The 19,555-nt window shown below is 37.5% G+C and overlaps 1 long non-coding RNA gene across 1 annotated transcript; it reads left to right on the top strand.

The window, feature by feature from the left end:
* The first annotated feature begins 623 nt into the window (after window positions 1-623).
* On the top strand, window positions 624-17,515 carry LOC121380530. Its single transcript, XR_005958957.1, has 6 exons — window positions 624-658; window positions 1,726-1,775; window positions 3,392-3,514; window positions 4,101-4,128; window positions 11,876-12,033; window positions 17,184-17,515. It is a non-coding gene; the product is annotated as an uncharacterized LOC121380530 (long non-coding RNA).
* The last annotated feature ends 2,040 nt before the right edge of the window (window positions 17,516-19,555 follow it).

Raw genomic sequence — 19,555 nt, 5'->3', positions numbered from 1 at the left:
AAATTCGGTATTTAGATTTATAAACGTTACTTTTGAATATGTTTTTTAAAAACACAGAAACTACATAACATTTAAAGATTTCATAACATCATATATTTTTAATTACACATACTAGAGAGTTACATGTTCTAAAAGTATTATATCATGGCACATTTGTATTATTAATTGGTAAATATATGCTGACATCGAAGTTTTAACCCATTGGGCTATTTCTCGTTCCAGCCAGTGCTCCACAACTGTCTAACAAAGGCCTTGGTATTTACTATCCTGTCTGTGGGATGGTCCATATAAAAGATCCCGTGCTGCTAATCGAAAAGAGTAGCCATGGAAGTGGCGACAGCGGGTTTCCTCTCTCAATATCGGTATAGTCCTTAACCATATGTCTGACGCCATATAACCTTAAATAAAATGTGTAGAGTGCGTCGTTAAATAAAACAATTCCTTCCTTCGAAGCTTGATTTTGCATTATATGAACACATATTGAAAACTTAGTCCAGCCGCCAAAAAGACATTATTTTCGCATTAAATGTATTCATACAGACAATGAATACAGGTGTAACAAATGTACATTTATTATTATTATCAAAACAATTGGCTCACATTTTTGTTTTGAATTTGTTTCAGGGGGTGTCTGTTGCAATGGATTTAGTGGGAAAAGGTAAACTTTAATGATAATGAAATAAATAATTTCGTGCTACTTGCTAATACATACATGTGCATATTTTGTTTTATGTATCAATCGATTGTAGTTATGTTTTAGAACATACATTTTTACGTGTTTCCGTTCATTTATGCAACATAACATTCAATTAAACAAATAATTGTGGCTATTTATTTCGAACACAAACATCACGGGCTGATATTTTAAATATATAGATTGGATGTAAGGGAACATACTGTGTCAAACATCAGTTGAATTGAAACTCGATCCCATAATCCACTATTTGTGATCATACGTTTTAAGACATTTTTTCTGAATATACATATACATTTAATAATACAACTGAATTAAACACATACTTCGAGAACAATGTAGTTAGAATTAATATAACATTGTTAGTTTGGTATACTATCATAAGAAATTAATATAAAAAAACATAATTGATCAAATTAATATTAAACATATCTTTATTAAGTATATTTGATCTTTGTTGGACCATCATTTCTATGTATTTAATTGTGATTTAATATAAAAAAAACATAATTGATCAAATTAATATGAAACATATCTTTATTAAGTATATTTGATCTTTGTTGGACCATCATTTCTATGTATTTAATTGTGATTTAATATAAAAAAACATAATTGATCAAATTAATATGAAACATATCTTTATTAAGTATATTTGATCTTTGTTGGACCATCATTTCTATGTATTTAATTGTGATTTTTGCCATGTCTGCTTCTAAATCGGTAAATGTAAAAGCTTTTTTATTTGTGGACTTATGGCTGCCATTCTTAGTACAAACATCTGTTAAATGATGTATTATATCGGGCCAAATTTACTAAATTCGACTTTTGAAAACACAGATATTTAATCAATGCAATTATATGTAGTTATAATCATGTAAAACAAAAACAAGCTTTGTAAATTTGACCGCCAATATTTTAATTTTGTTAATTTGTTGTTGAATATAAATATATTTGTATTTGCGTTATGTTTCAAATTGTAAAAATATATATTTATTTATGTTATCATATAAATTTATTAATTTATGTTTCAGAAGTATAAAAACCACAGTGCCGTGGAATATCAAACACTTGCCACACAACGGTATGAAAACAATATTGAGCATTATGGGCCGACTTTATAAAGACTGTTTATGTCTTGCGCGCGTGTAACTATCTACACTGCTTAAACACCTGCGTTTAAAGGGACATTCCTCAGTTTGCTACATTGTAAGATGTTTCCGACTAATAAACTATTTCTACGATTAAACTTACATATTAAACACATTTTCTTGTTTAGAAATCAGTGTCTGTATATTTAATGTGTTTCTGGTCGTCTTAATATTTGTAAGAAGCCCAAACTGGATTTTATTTTCAAATAATTTCGTACGTGCGAAAAAAATTGTATTTTAGGAAATAAAATGGAATTTAATCTGGTACAAATATTAGAAAGATCAGAAACACGTTTAATATACAACCACTAATATATTATGCAGAAAAATATATTTGATATGTAATTACAATCTATAAACTGACTCTGTTAGCAGCAAACTCAGGAATGTCCCTTTAAGAAAAAAAGCAGGCTTTGTAAAATGGGCCCTATATGTGTTTGACCTCGGTGGTGTAATGGCTTAGACCTTGACTGGACTGAACGTTGGAAGGCAGAGAGTTCATATCCAGATACCGACTCCCACCCAGAGTAAGGTTTCACGGGTCATCAGGAGGTTGCAATCCACTACGTCAACTTCTTTCTCTGTAACAACCAACCATTAATCCACGTGATGGACTGTCAGCCCGGAAAGTCGATGTGCTTGCCCAGACAGTCGATGTGCTTGCCCAGACAGTCGATGTGCTTGTCCAGGACAGTGTGCTTGAACTTTAAATTGACATGCACACGAAAATAAAGTTAAAATTAAATTGAAATGAATGTGATGTAGTGTTAATGAAGTGAAATCAGCTTATTTCGTTTTATTACAGTCTCGGTGAAATTAATCAAGTAAATACGCTAGTTCGTAATACACATTTGTCAAATGATCATAATATTTATTGGAACACATTTTTTATTGTGTAATTATATTGAAATCTGTTCAGAACTTCATTATTAATAGCAAACGTTTTGAGATTAATAAAATATTCTTTAGTTTAGTTTATCATATTAATTATTTTAAATAGGCTCAAAATAACGTAAGAATAACTTTTTCATTTATTTTACGTTTATATATATATATATATATACTTAGTAAATTGGGAATAAATTGAATCATTGGTACTTTGTCGTAAAAATATTTGTATTATAAAATGTAGGGAGATGTATTAATATAGGTTACTACTTGTTCAGCAATCTCCTAACAGCTTATTTGGTATGACGGTAATGAGTATAGAAAGTTAAAGTTTGTTTTGTTTAACGACACCACTAGAGCACATTGATTTATTAACAATCGGCTTTTAGATGTCAAACATTTGGTGATTTCGACGTATAACCTTAGAGAAGAAACCCGCTACATTTTTGTTTTATTAGAAGCGAGATATCTTTTATATGCACAATCATAATGAATATACCGTCAAACCTACCCACTATATAGCGAATTGCGACGACCTGTGTTAAGAAGCCCTTGTTCAAATCGCCTTGCAATAGTGTTAGACAAATTGTCCTGTCTTCTTTATTCACGCACCTCTTCGATGCTTAATCTGTAATTACGTAATTTCTTATTTCGTTTTCAGTTCGAAGTAGGTCAACGCATGACCCTGTACAAAACCTGCCAAGTTATAGACACGGACCACTGTGGTCGTCACTTTTTAACGAAGACAAACCACTTCCGGGTCACAGTGTCTCGCAGATTGACAGTGAGTAGCATGTATCACGCATGCATGTAGCTTATCTCAGACTATTAAGGGGGAAATGGTTTCCAGCTGCATACTGCATGACAATTTAAAAAAAGCATGGAAACAATATGTAATTTAGAAACTGATAATGATCATTCCTTAGTAATAATACATTTACTACCATAAAAGTAACTGAAAATACATGTATGTTAATTTTTAGGCCATGTTTTTGGGGAAATATCATTAATAAAAATGTTTTGCACGTGTTGTTATTGTAAGCTCAATGGCCGTCTCAAGTGGGAAAAGGCGTCTAACTGCATGTTGCATGACAATAACTAAAAATGCATGTAATAATCTGTAATTTAAAAATAGTAATACTACGTTTTATATGATATAGATAATTGGAAGTAAGATAAGTTGAATTATCTGAGAATACTGTAAATAATTAGTGCATGGTGTTTATTCACGCGCATGTTACAAAGTGCATGGCTGCATGAGATTCAACATGGTAGTGAAGAGTCTGATGAAACAACATTACAATGAAAACCATTGACCTATCTGCATGCAACGTTAAAGACATGGATATAAATGTGTCTGTTACTTTCAGAAAAGATATGCTGCAATGACCCGTCACCGTAAGTATTGAGATAATGTACTAACCAATGTCTTACTTCTTACTTATGTTAATTTAACATATCTGGCGATACGATATTTCATAGTACAACTATAGTCTCACAAAAAAAAAAACCGAGAAGAAAATTATGGACGACATGTTATATTTTTTAATTTCAATTGCAATAAGATAGTGTTCTTATTGTGTTTATGTTCGACATTTTGGGATGTTTTTTTACGCCAGTATATGTATATGATATACTAGAATTACTGAGAGTGTCAAAATAGTACGACATAATGTGTATGTTGAAAATATGATATACGACAAAACCCAATTGCTTAACGGTTTTTTAAACGAAATTCGTGAACCGAAAAGGTAGTGTCATAACCGCTGAAGAGAAAACTAAGAATAATCAATTTGTCATGACTTGCATCATCCTTTAGGTTTTTTACATGCACTGTCTGCTAGAATATTTTCCAAAACCACCCTACAGTGAATCTTAAAATTCGGTTGCCATGACATGGTACGTTATGCAAGTTACATATGATGACAGTCACAGAATTTACAACGAACAAAAATTTAAAAATTAACTACAGGAAGAAACCCGTCAGCAACTACGTATTTAACCGGAACATTATTGAAATGGGGTTCTGTCGGGTTTCTTCATATAGTGTGTGTATTAGTGATTAATATGTTAAAAAAATGTGTTATCAGAGAACTCGAAAAATTATCGATGTGAAGGTATGTAACGTCAAACATAGGATTGTTGTTGTATTAGAGCGGGAATCTTTGAGTACCGTTTGGTAGGCAGCTATTGCGCATAATATATATATATATATATATATATATATATATATATATATATATATATATATATATATATATAGATAGATTGGTTCTTGACAGTAATGAGCGAATAACTGTACAAATGTACGTCTAGCTCCCTTACCGTCAGAGTACTCGGTCCACCATGTTGTCCTACTCCAACAATGTTGTTCTTGTTCATGCCGTTCCTTGGTTAGTGTGGATAGATATGTAACAAACTGTGAAGATGAAATAAACTCGCTTTTTACCAACACCTCATGGTTATCATTCACGAATAATGAATCAAATATATATACAAGTAATTAAATATGGTTTTAGTTCCATTCACAAACTAATAGAGAGTTATTTAGAAAGTTTGAATTTGTATTAACATTTAATTTAACATTCAAAATTTAAAACCGGCCTCGGTGGCGTCGTGGTAGGCCATCGGTCTACAGGCTGGTAGGTACTGGGGTTCGGATCCCAGTCGAGGCATGGGATTTTTAATCCAGATACCGACTCCAAACCCCGAGTGAGTGCTCCGCAAGGCTCAATGGGTAGGTGTAAACCACTTGCACCGACCAGTGATCCATAACTGGTTCAACAAAGGCCATGGCAAATAAAAGATCCCTTGCTGCTAATCGGAAGAGTAGCCCATGTAGTGGCGACAGCGGGTTTCCTTTCAAAATCTGTGTGGTCCTTAACCATATGTCTGACGCCATATAACCGTAAATAAAATGTGTTGAGTGCGTCGTTAAATAAAACATTTCTTTCTTTCTTTTTTTCAAAATTTAAAAGTATATCTTCTCCTAGAATGTTGATCAAATAGTTCTGAAACACGGTACTATGATTTTCTGGGGCATTCTTCACAAACTAATAGAGATATATTTGATATTTTATTTTTTTTATTAAATTTCTAAAACTTTAAATAAAAATTTAACATTAAGTATTTTTTTACAAATTAATTATCTACAATTGACAAAATTGGAAATTAAATACCGGATCTCTATTGGTCGATGGGTCTGTTATTTTTTAATATTTTGATATTTCAAGTATCAATAGTGTATAAAGAACGGTAAAACATCTATAATTAATAGTAGCATTGTGTAATAATTATTTTTTTGTAAATTCATAATTATGAAGCCACCCTTTACATAGCTGCATCGCATACTAATATATACATGTATACAAATGTAATTTTTATGATATACGAAGTCAGGGACTAGGAAACATTTTACGTGCATCTATCCATATAGAGTTGGGAGTACCGATTTAGAAACATTTGCTAAATAACGAGATTGGTTTTCTTGCAGAATACCCGGTAAATTATTCAATCGTATTAACGTGACCCGTCGAGTACGTGGTGAGCTCTTTGACTCAGGTATGTGTCGACACATACAATATCCAATATTCAACAAGTGGCTGTAGTCCTGTGTATAAAGTTATTTTTCGGAATCTATTGCGTGTTTCCGTCAATTGAGGTAGATTATCAAATCGGATTTGTGGGTTTAATATGACCGATCGCAGGTGCGTTGCATTATTGTGAGGAACAGACTCATATAAATTATTTCTAACAGTTATTATGTAAATAAGTTGACAGCCTAAGTAATTAAAACAATCGGATTTATTTTGTGAAGATGTTTTATGTGTGTTGGCCACTTCAAAAAAATCGCATTATAGCTGTGGCATACGATGCGTTCTTACGTTACGATTTTTGTCGTAACAACTGGAAGTTGACGCTAAGCTTAACACGTGCACTTCTTTAAATTCATGTATTGAATAAAATTATACATGCATATGCGGTTTCGCTTTAAAGACCCGTTACAGTACATTTCCGAGTTTTTGACTTTGATTCAAATGTACATGCATATTTCAAACTTGATGTTTTTATTGCACATTCTTCACAAGAACCACTTGTCCAACCACGAGATTTAACATATACTCTTCAAAAGAGTAGGGGAACCTGAAATATTAAAAGATACGTTTTGACCGCAGACATCCCAGTAAAGAACGTTCAGGTCTGTTTATCAACACACGAAACACATTCCATAATTTGCACATGCATCACGCAGTTGCCCCGTACACGTGCGTGGGGTGTCATTCTCGTTTTTGACAATTTCCAGGAAGGTCCATTAATCACTGTGGAACATTATTTCTGTCAATCTTTTTCATTCTGTTGATCATACAGTTATTATTGTTTTGTGTTTAGTCATTTTTATTGTTTGAATTTTCGATTTACTGATAAAAAAAACCCATGTCAACTTTCAAATTTCACTTCTGACCCCAATCGTCCTTCAAGATCTTTGGTGGTCATAAAACCTACTGTAATACTGAACTACCGGTTGTAATGTTTGCCCAGTTAATTCACTATTATCATATAACCATTCCCCACAGCAAATATACCTTACAATTTTGGCAATTGTAAATTCTTATTAGAGTTCCCCTACTTTTTTTTGAAAAGTATATTAACATTTGCTGACTCTTATCCTATGGCGTTCGGTAAATAGTGATTTGCAGCTTGCATTTCAGTCAGTATTAGGATGATAATTTATAACAGCATATTGATAAATCGACTAGGACGCTGAAATGAAAATAGCATTTATATCATTTATCCAAATGAAAATAAATATATTGCACAATGCTACAATTTTATAATGAATAGGAAATTACGTTTTCAGTGAACCTATGTTGGATATATCCATATACTTTTTTTTCTGATACGTTCTGTTCTGTCGGTTTTTGTATTAATAAGGATAATTGCTTGATATTATATGCAGCTGTTATTTTGTTGATTAAGCCAGCCAGTTTATATTAAAGTTTAACTTAAAGTTAAAACCAGAAAAATGAAATGGTTTTTTTACAAGTTGTAGTCAGGTTGTAGTTAGAATATGACATTACGTATGTTCTTGATTTCCAGTAAAGGCTACGTCAGTTATTATTGCATTACAATTGCTTTTTTTTGCTTAAAGGTAATGAGTTAACTCCCTTGAAATGGCTGTAAATTTTCCCCTTCTGCAGTGTTGTGGACTGAAGGTTCTATTAGACCAAATCAATTCCTACTGCCGATAATGTTAACGTTTACTAATAAAACTGATATAGGCAGCATACACACCCAGGAAGTACAGCAATAAAAAGTGTGGCACCTCAAATCTAATCTACCTGCAAGAAACGGGGGGGGGGGGGGGGGGGGGGGGGTCACATACCATTTAAGATATTTAATTAATGTTTTATTAGCAACTGTCATTTTTGCTGAAAATTGCAATTCCATTTTTGGGGGTACCCCACATTAGTTTCAACCTCTTGTATATACTGCATAACAACTGTATAACAAAGAAAAGTGTATTTATTTATTGTCAGTGGATAATAGTATTTGCACAAATAATCAATGTCACATATTACTAACAATCACACCCACATCTGTTTTTACTCCGTTAATATTTGACGGTGCACCTCGAACTTTGACACGGAACTCTCTTCTTTGGTACCATGCAACCTGGACATGATCTAGAATGACGTCACGTATGAATAATGATAAGCCATTCTTGTTTTGGGATAAAGTTTGGAGTCTTTAGCGTGGGCATTTTATACTTAGTGGCGCATACGTGAAGCAAAAGTAGGAAGAACACTTTTTTACTTGTTAAATGGACATTCCTGAGTTTGCTGCATTGTAAGATGTTTCCGACTAATAAAATATTTCTACGATTAAACTTACATATTAAATATATTTTCTTGTTTAGAATATCAGTGTCTGTATATGCAATGTGTTTCTGGTCATCTTAATATTTTTAAGAAGCCCAAACTGGATTTTGTCTTCAAATAAGTTCGTACGTACAAAAAAAATATGTTTTAGGAAATAAAATGAAATTTAACCTAGTACAAATAGTAGAACGATCAGAAACATGTTTAATATACAGCCACTAATATTTTATGCAGAAAAATATATTTGATATGTAATTACAATCGTTAAAAAGTCTCTGTTGGTCGATAACTATTTAAAAATTGCAACAAACTCAGAACTGTCCCTTTAATGGGAATACAAGGTATACAGTAAAATAGATTTACACTCTATAGCTCATAGTTCACAATTTTATTATATTTAGTGAACATTTAATAGTGGAGTTCTTTGAGAGGATAGCGGTATTTTATAGTTCATATAGAGCATCGATTAAATCAAGGACCCCTCAAACTGTTCCTAAAGGGCAAATTCCCTCTAGTAAATTGCCCTCCCATAGGCCTATGGTTATCTCAGCTACAGAGTTAAAAGTTTAACATTACATTTAATAAATGGACTAATTAATATGAATCACGACATGGTACCATCGCTGCATCGCAGCTGTTTCAAGCTTTCTTTAAAAATATATAAAAGAACGAATTGAATAGTTATATATGGTTTGGATCACAGGTTTTATTTTAGCTTCACTCCTAAGAAATCCAGAATTTGATGACGTCGATATAATAATTCAAGCCGTACTTCCTTGTTGACGAAAACGCCAGAAATGTCACGAAAAATAACCGAAAACACTCGAGTACTGCTATTCACGAATATCACGCTTTATGCACAGTTTATTGTACATATTATAAACGGCACGTGCAAGATAATTTGACCTTGCTATGGCTGGCGTCACGTGATGACACTAATTGTGGTACGTGCTACTCTGTACATATCGCATTTGTTTGGCTTGCTCGCAAACCACTGCATTTTGATTTGAATGCCTAAAAACTCAGGCTGGTTTGAAAAAGCGTTCGTAGCATGGCCAATATGACACATATAATGCTGCATGTTTCCATTTTTAATAAATCTAATACGGTTGTTATTTCATATTGTGTTTACAGAATAAAATAGTTCGGTATACACGAGTATGGCACAGAACACACCTAACCTAGGTCTGGGTTTGGCGAGTATGTTACCAGTGTTATACTTTTACATTGTCAAACAGGCAGAGGCGTAAGAGTGCGAGTCTTTGCCACACACGCCACATCTTTGGTGTGTTTTGGGCCTAACTGATTAAAAAAAAACAAGGTTGTAGACTTAAGTGAAACAATGTTGATAATATATATTTAAACCAAGATCGTGACCTGTGCTTACAATACTTTAGAATCTAGACTCAAATATTTAATGACGGCACACGCATTTGCATGGCGTTGCCAATAATTACGTTAAAATCTCTACACATTGTTAGAGACATGAGTCTAGACTTTATTTTTAAAGTTTGATAAGCATGGGGTCATCATTGTAATCTGGTATTTGTTAGCTGCCCTCAGAATGGGATATGAATTATGTTATGTATTACGTATTAAATGAAGTGTTGATGTTCTATTTTAAAAACAGATGGAAGATTTAGTTAGATTACTACTGCGTTGTGTCTGTAAATGTCATTGTAGATAGTAGTGATTCATATGTCGTGTCGTGCTTTGTTATTGTGTCATTGTTGTCCTAGTCCAGGCGCGGATCCAGGGAGTCCAGGGAGTCTGGAACCCCCCACCCCTCGCGCGCGCGCGCACACACACACACACACACACACACCGCTCACAACATACACATATTTTTCACATTTATTTCAGAGTACATTCACTGGTAATGTATAACGTCCATATAAGTTTTTGCATGTAAACCCCCTCCCCTGTAAAACATTCTGGATCCGCGCCTGTAGTCTTTGTTGTTGATGTATGTATTTACATTCCGTATTGTTCTCATATCCAAAATATACACTGTGGTAATGCATAGCACTTGCACCAAAAAATGTTTTGGTTTCAGAGTGTAATATTATGTTTAGTTTCTGATAATGAACAGCCTACTACAGACCGGTAAACGATGTTTGTTCCTATCATTATGAACAGAGGGACAGGTGAGGTGTGTTTGTGTACTTTGAAGTCTCTATGGATACCTTTGTCGTCTTTTTTTCACACAGAGAGCATGGAATTAAAAAAAAAAAACTAAATAGATCGACATGAGTACCATCCATTTAATTTTCGCGGTGATGGTGGGCGTGGTTTACAAACATCTCAACAAAATCCCAGAACAGCATTCCTATCCCTGTGATCAAAGAAACAAATGTTTTATTCAACGACGCTCTCAAGACATTTTATTTTTACGGTTATATGGCGTCAGACATATGGTTAAGGACCACACAGATATTGAAAGAGGAAACCCGCTGTCGCCACTTCATGGGCTACTCTTTTTGATTAGCAGCAAGGGATCGTTTATATGCACCATCCCACAGACAGGGTAGTACATACCACCGCCTTTGATATACCAGTTGTGGTGCACTGGCTGGAACGAGAAATAGCCCAATGGGCCACCGACGGGGATCGATCCCACACCAACCGCGCATCGAGCAAGCGCTCTACCACTGGGCTACTACGTCCCGCCCCCCTGTTATAAAAAAACCCATCATTTTGCAGTACGGGAGTAATTTCGGTGGGGGGGGGGGCTGGGGGGGGGGGGGGCAGCAGTATGATTTACCCGAACAAGTTTCGTCAGTATTGCTATCTAATTGTCAATATGAAAATAAGTTAAAAACCTATCCATATCTTCAGATATTCATAACTAATATTAACTACGCCCCCAGCACACCCAACAAAAAATTACTCACTTAAGGCAGAGTAATTTGCGCTTCATTATTCCTCCAGCTAGACAAAAAGAGCAGTTTTAAATTAAAAGGACATATTTATAAACAAGGCTCTGAAAACCCCTGCAACACCGCCTCGTACACTTTTAGTATGTATGAACTGTTTGAAGTCGTTGCATGTAAACCCCCTCCCCTGTAAAAATTCTGGTTCCGCGCCTGTAGTCTTTGTTTTTATTTTAAATATTGATTTCTGAATGGCTCAAATAAAATACATAACATACACACTTTTATTTCTTATTTGAATTTGATTAACTTAGTTGACAAACGATAATACAGAATATGAAACCAAACTTTTAAAAAAATTAGTAGAATAAGTCTTGTCGTCTCTTGTCGCAGATACTGGATTGGCGGTCGACTACATCCGAAAGCTCAATACAGAGGACCAGACAGGAGGGCGTATCCTAACTGCTTTGGTGAGAGTTTACGACGTGCTCAAGCAGTTGGGGACACGGCTACCCTAGCGAGGTGTCTCAAGCAAGCCGCACAAAAGCTTGGTAAGTACTGTCCTAGCGAAGTGTCTCAAACAAGCCGCAATACAGCTTGGTAAGTACTGCCCTAGCGAAGTGTCTCAAACAAGCCGCAATACAGCTTGGTAAGTACTGCCCTAGCGAAGTGTCTCAAACAAGCCGCACACCAGCTTGGTAAGTACTACCCAAGCGAAGTGTCTCTAACAAGCCGCAATACAGCTTGGTAAGTACTGCCCTAGCGAAGTGTCGCAAACAAGCCGCAATACAGCTTGGTAAGTACTGCCCTAGCGAAGTGTCTCAAACAAGCCGCACACCAGCTTGGTAAGTACTGCCCTAGCGAAATGTCTCAAACAAGCTGCACACCAGCTCGGTAAGTACTACCCTAGCGAGGTGTCTCAAACAAGCCGCAATACAGCTTGGTAAGTACTGCCCTAGCGAAGTGTCTCAAACAAGCTGCAATACAGCTTGGTAAGTACTGCAATACAGCTTGGTAAGTACTGCCCTAGCAAAGTGTTTCAAACAAGCCGCACACCAGCTTGGTAACTACTGCCCTAGCGAAGTGTCTCAAACAAGCCGCAATACAGCTTGGTAAGTACTGCCCTAGCGAAGTGTCTCAAACAAGCTGCAATACAGCTTGGTAAGTACTGCCCTAGCAAAGTGTCTCAAACAAGCCGCAATACAGCTTGGTAAGTACTGCCCTAGCGAAGTGTCCCAAACAAGCCGCAATACAGGTTGGTAAGTAATGCCCTAGCGAAGTGTCTCAAACAAGCCGCACACCAGCTTGGTAAGTACTGCCCTAGCAAAATGTCTCAAACAAGCCGCACACCAGCTTGGTAAGTACTGCCCTAGCGAAGTGTCTCAAACAAGCCGCAATACAGCTTGGTAAGTACTGCCCTAGAGAAATGTCTCAAACTAGCCGCAATACAGCTTGGTAAGTACTGCCCTAGCGAAGTGTCTCAAACAAGCTGCAATACAGCTTGGTAAGTACTACCCTAGCGAGGTGTCTCAAACAAGCCGCAATACAGCTTGGTAAGTACTGCCCTAGGGAAGTGTCTCAAACAAGCTGCAATACAGCTTGGTAAGTACTACCCTAGCGAGGTGTCTCAAACAAGCCGCAATACAGATTGGTAAGTACTGCCCTAGCGAAGTGTTTCAAACAAGCCGCACACCAGCTTGGTAAGTACTGCCCTAGCGAAGTGTCTCAAACAAGCCGCAATACAGCTTGGTAAGTACTGCCCTAGCGAAGTGTTTCAAACAAGCCGCACACCAGCTTGGTAAGTACTGCCCTTGCGAAGTGTCACAAACAAGCCGCAATACAGCTTGGTAAGTACTGCCCTAGCGAAGTGTCTCAAACAAGCTGCAATACAGCTTGGTAAGTACTGCCCTAGCGAAATGTCCCAAACAAGCCGCAATACAGCTTGGTAAGTAATGCCCTAGCGAAGTGTCTCAAACAAGCCGCACACCAGCTTGGTAAGTACTGCCCTAGCAAAATGTCTCAAACAAGCCGCAATACAGCTTGGTAAGTACTGCCCTAGCGAAGTGTATCAAACAAGCCGCAATACAGCTTGGTAAGTACTACCCTAGCGAAATGTCTCAAACTAGCCGCAATACAGCTTGGTAAGTACTGCCCTAGCGAAGTGTCTCAAACAAGCGGCAATACAGCTTGGTAAGTACTGTCCTAGCGAAGTGTCTCAAACAAGCTGCACACCAGCTTGGTAGGTACTTCCCTAGAGAAATGTCTCAAACAAGCCGCAATACAGCTTGGTAAGTACTGCCCTAGCGAAGTGTCTCAAACAAGCCGCAATACAGCTTGGTAAGTACTGCCCTAGCGAAGTGTCTCAAGCAAGCCACACAACAGCTTGGTAAGTACTGCCCTAGCGAAGTGTCTCAAGCAAGCCACACAACAGCTTGGTAAATACTACCCTAGCAAAATGTTCCAAACAATCCGCACAACAACTTGTTAAGTACTGCCCTAGCGAAGTGTCTCAAACAAGTCGCAATACAGCTTGGTAAGTACTGCCCTAGCGAAGTGTCTCAAACAAGCCGCACACCAGCTTGGTAAGTACTGCCCTAGAGAAATGTCTCAAACAAGCCGCAATACAGCTTGGTAAGTACTGCCCTAGCGAAGTGTCTCAAACAAGCCGCAATACAGCTTGGTAAGTACTGCCCTAGCGAAGTGTCTCAAACAAGTCGCAATACAGCTTGGTAAGTACTGCCCTAGCGAAGTGTCTCAAACAAGCCGCAATACAGCTTGGTAAGTACTGCCCTAGCGAAGTGTCTCAAACAAGTCGCAATACAGCTTGGTAAGTACTGCCCTAGCGAAGTGTCTCAAACAAGCCGCAATACAGCTTGGTAAGTACAGCCCTAGCGAAGTGTCTCAAACAAGTCGCAATACAGTTTGGTAAGTACTGCCCTAGCGAAGTGTCTCAAACAAGCCGCAATACAGCTTGGTAAGTACTGACCTAGAGAAATGTCTCAAACTAGCCGCAATACAGCTTGGTAAGTACTGCCATAGCGAAGTGTCTCAAACAAGCTGCAATACAGCTTGGTAAGTACTGCCCTAGCGAAGTGTCTCAAACAAGCTGCAATACAGCTTGGTAAGTACTGCCCTAGCGAAATGTCCCAAACAAGCCGCAATACAGCTTGGTAAGTAATGCCCTAGCGAAGTGTCTCAAACAAGCCGCACACCAGCTTGGTAAGTACTGCCCTAGCAAAATGTCTCAAACAAGCCGCAATACAGCTTGGTAAGTACTGCCCTAGCGAAGTGTATCAAACAAGCCGCAATACAGCTTGGTAAGTACTACCCTAGCGAAATGTCTCAAACTAGCCGCAATACAGCTTGGTAAGTACTGCCCTAGCGAAGTGTCTCAAACAAGCGGCAATACAGCTTGGTAAGTACTGTCCTAGCGAAGTGTCTCAAACAAGCTGCACACCAGCTTGGTAGGTACTTCCCTAGAGAAATGTCTCAAACAAGCCGCAATACAGCTTGGTAAGTACTGCCCTAGCGAAGTGTCTCAAACAAGCCGCAATACAGCTTGGTAAGTACTGTCCTAGCGAAGTGTCTCAAGCAAGCCACACAACAGCTTGGTAAGTACTGCCCTAGCGAAGTGTCTCAAGCAAGCCACACAACAGCTTGGTAAATACTACCCTAGCAAAATGTTCCAAACAATCCGCACAACAACTTGTTAAGTACTGCCCTAGCGAAGTGTCTCAAACAAGTCGCAATACAGCTTGGTAAGTACTGCCCTAGCGAAGTGTCTCAAACAAGCCGCACACCAGCTTGGTAAGTACTGCCCTAGAGAAATGTCTCAAACAAGCCGCAATACAGCTTGGTAAGTACTGCCCTAGCGAAGTGTCTCAAACAAGCCGCAATACAGCTTGGTAAGTACTGCCCTAGCGAAGTGTCTCAAACAAGTCGCAATACAGCTTGGTAAGTACTGCCCTAGCGAAGTGTCTCAAACAAGCCGCAATACAGCTTGGTAAGTACTGCCCTAGCGAAGTGTCTCAAACAAGTCGCAATACAGCTTGGTAAGTACTGCCCTAGCGAAGTGTCTCAAACAAGCCGCAATACAGCTTGGTAAGTACAGCCCTAGCGAAGTGTCTCAAACAAGTCGCAATACAGTTTGGTAAGTACTGCCCTAGCGAAGTGTCTCAAACAAGCCGCAATACAGCTTGGTAAGTACTGACCTAGAGAAATGTCTCAAACTAGCCGCAATACAGCTTGGTAAGTACTGCCATAGCGAAGTGTCTCAAACAAGCTGCAATACAGCTTGGTAAGTACTGTCCTAGCGAAGTGTCTCAAACAAGCCGCACACCAGCTTGGTAAGTACTGCCCTAGAGAAATGTCTCAAACAAGCCGCAATACAGCTTGGTAAGTACTGCCCTAGCGAAGTGTCTCAAAGAAGCCGCAATACAGCTTGGTAAGTACTGCCCTAGCGAAGTGTCTCAAGCAAGCCACACAACAGCTTGGTAAATACTACCCTAGCAAAATGTTCCAAACAATCCGCACAACAACTTGTTAAGTACTGCCCTAGCGAAGTGTCTCAAACAAGTCGCAATACAGCTTGGTAAGTACTGCCCTAGCGAAGTGTCTCAAACAAGCCACACACCAGCTTGGTAAGTACTGCCCTAGAGAAATGTCTCAAACAAGCCGCAATACAGCTTCGTAAGTACTGCCCTAGCGAAGTGTCTCAAACAAGCCGCAATATAGCTTGGTAAGTACTGCCCTAGCGAAGTGTCTCAAACAAGTCGCAATACAGCTTGGTAAGTACTGCCCTAGCGAAGTGTCTCAAACAAGCCGCAATACAGCTTGGTAAGTACAGCCCTAGCGAAGTGTCTCAAACAAGTCGCAATACAGCTTGGTAAGTACTGCCCTAGCGAAGTGTCTCAAACAAGCCGCAATACAGCTTGGTAAGTACTGCCCTAGCGAAGTGTCTCAAACAAGCCGCAATACAGATTGGTAAGTACTGCCCTAGCAAAATGTCCCAAACAATCCGCACAACAACTTGTTAAGTACTGCCCTAGCGAAGTGTCTCAAACAAGTCGCAATACAGCTTGGTAAGTACTGCCCTAGCGAAGTGTCTCAAACAAGTCGCAATACAGCTTGGTAAGTACTGCCCTAGCGAAGTGTCTCAAACAAGCCGCAATACAGCTTGGTAAGTACTGCCCTAGCAAAGTGTCTCAAACAAGCCGCACACCAGCTTGGTAAGTACTACCCTAGCGAAGTGTCTCAAACAAGTCGCACAACAGCTTGCTAAGTACTGCCCTAGCGAAGTGTCTCAAACAAGCTGCACACTAGCTTGGTAAGTACTGCCCTAGCGAAGTGTCTCAAACAAGCCGCAATACAGCTTGGTAAGTACTGCCCTAGCGAAGTGTCTCAAACAAGTCGCAATACAGCTTGGTAAATACTGCCCTAGCGAAGTGTCTCAAACAAGTCGCAATACAGCTTGGTAAGTACTGCCCTAGCGAAGTGTCTCAAACAAGCCGCAATACAGCTTGGTAAGTACTGCCCTAGCGAAATGTCTCAAACAAGCCACAATACAGCTTGGTAAGTACTACACCCCGAAACACAACCACACTCCACGCATACCGCACCTCACCTCAACCCACCCCACCCCACCCTACCCCTAACGTATGCAATTTGTTCATTTCAATTCATATTATATATTTATTTGCAGGATAATGCGCACGAAACGGAACAAATTTTATTATCTGTAAGTGACTACATCAACGACGTCAGCGTGCTCGGCCCAGAAGCAACAGAAGTACTTTGTTAGCGACTACATTAAACTGTTACTAGGTCACTCTTCTATGCACATTACAAACATTATGCGAGTGGCGCAGTACCTTTAACGAACATAATTATTACAATGGGAGAATGTTCAAATATGGCGTTGTTTACAACAGTTCACGGTCATGGAACAGTTCAGTCTTCTCTCTCTAACTGCTTGTGTCGCTTTTTGGTTGTGTCACCAGTATGAGGTGTGCTGGTCTTAAAGTAGGCTGGAAATAAAATATTCAACCAATAATTGTGTTTTGTATTGTGGATGTTTAGACAAGAGCATTAATCATTATAACAGTTCAGAATGGCTTAATGGATATTAATATGATTTTGACATCAACGAAAATAGTCTATACTGCGTTTATATCAAGACGGAACAGATGAATTATTATTAGCGTGTAATTCTTTACTGTTAAAGAGACATTCCTGAGTTTACTGCATTGTAAGATGTTTCTGACTAATAAAATATTTCTACGATTAAACTTACATATTAAATATATTTTCTTGATTAGAATATCAGTGTTTGTATATTCAATGTGTTTCTGGTCGTCATAATATTTGTAAGAAGCCCAAACTGGATTTTGTCTTCGTATGTACGAAAAAAACGAAATAAAATGAAATTTAACCTAGTACAAATATTACAACGATCGGAAGCACGTTTAATATACAGCCACTAATAAATTATGTAATTACAATCGCTAAAAAGTCTCTGCTAGTCAATAACATCTTAAAATTGCAGCAAACTCAGGAATGTCCCTTTAATAGTCATTTAAAACATATTATTAAGTTTTAAAAGCATACCAACTCGCATAACATTAAAAAATCTATACATATATAGAGGATAATAAACAAGTTACCAGTTATTATCAAATTTATGTCCCGAGTGAAAATTATTTCACGAGGGACATAAATTTGATAATAACTGGTACCGAGTTTGTTATTCTATTTATTACCCCAGCTATTTGGGGGTTTTAAAAGCCTTTATTTTCGATACAGCCTACATCGGCTACACGTCCATGTATATAGAAACGACGCAAACTACTTTACTGTCCTTCAACTTTGTATTTTATTTACGGTTCACGGATAATTTTCAAAACCCAAAGTTCTATATATTCTGTAAAAAAAAAAAAAATTAAAATCGGTAATGAATTACATTAAACTACGATTATTTAAGAATTGAACGTGAAATTTTTTGAGTTTCATACTAGCATGAAACTCAAAAATATTCACGTTCAATTCTTATAATTCCAAACACATAACCATGTCATTAATGTAAACCTCTTTAAAATAAAAAGTGAACTCTATTTTCCAACTATTTACTATTTTATTAACACGAAATTCATACTCAACATTAGCGGAATTCCTATGGTGGTTTCGGCTTTTCCCGTCAATAGCCGAATGAGAGAATGACAATGTTACAATCATTAATACAATTCATATTAATTTTTTGCATTAAATATCAATACCAACTAGAAACATTTTGAATTCACTAGAAACATATAACGTAAGTAATTTTAATAACTTTTAACCTGTAATAAAAATGTCTGAAGCGATCTATTTTGTATGGTATAATTTATATGTGAAGCGGTTGGTGTATGAATATTTAACTACGAACTGTGGATGGGCGCCATTTTTTGATTACTGTCCAGATTTACCAATTACGACGTTGAAATTACAGTTATAAAATGTTTGAGTGCGTGAAAATTCCATGTGTTGATAGATTTGACATGGAGAAAGTGGTTTCAATGTTTCCGGAAATGGATGAAACAGGTGTGTCGCGAGTTTCTGTGTTTACTGGCCTTGTAATTGTGGAAGTGGCAACACAGGATGGTTTTGGCATGTGTGACTTCAAGTGGTGCGACACAAGTATTCGTGACATTTGACAGTGCCATGCTGATGTTTCGTTTTTGGAAAGTGGAACATTCTCTGTTGTAGCTTCGAATTGAAGCTTCGTTCCTGTGTCCCGACATGTACATGATATACCTAGTTTCAAAACCCGAGTCGTTTAAAGATTGGATCGCAGTGGCTATGTGTTGTGTACGTCATACTACAATGCCGTTGAATGCGCGTTACTGCTAATGGTTGGCATGAACTGACTGCATTTTGTTTTTGAAATCGCTTTTGTAAAAGACCAAATTCCATTGGAATTATACACTTTTTTTGGATCGACAAAATAGATTTTTAGCTGTGGGATTTTGAATTCACTATAAACATGTAACGTAAGTAATTTCAATAACTTTTAACCTTTAATAAAAATGTCTGAAGCGA

The sequence above is a fragment of the Gigantopelta aegis genome, chromosome 9 (assembly GCF_016097555.1).
Source record: "Gigantopelta aegis isolate Gae_Host chromosome 9, Gae_host_genome, whole genome shotgun sequence".
NCBI classification, from domain to species: Eukaryota; Metazoa; Mollusca; class Gastropoda; order Neomphalida; family Peltospiridae; genus Gigantopelta; species Gigantopelta aegis.
Note: the sequence above shows the minus strand (reverse complement) of the source record. Positions and strands in the feature narration are given on the sequence as shown.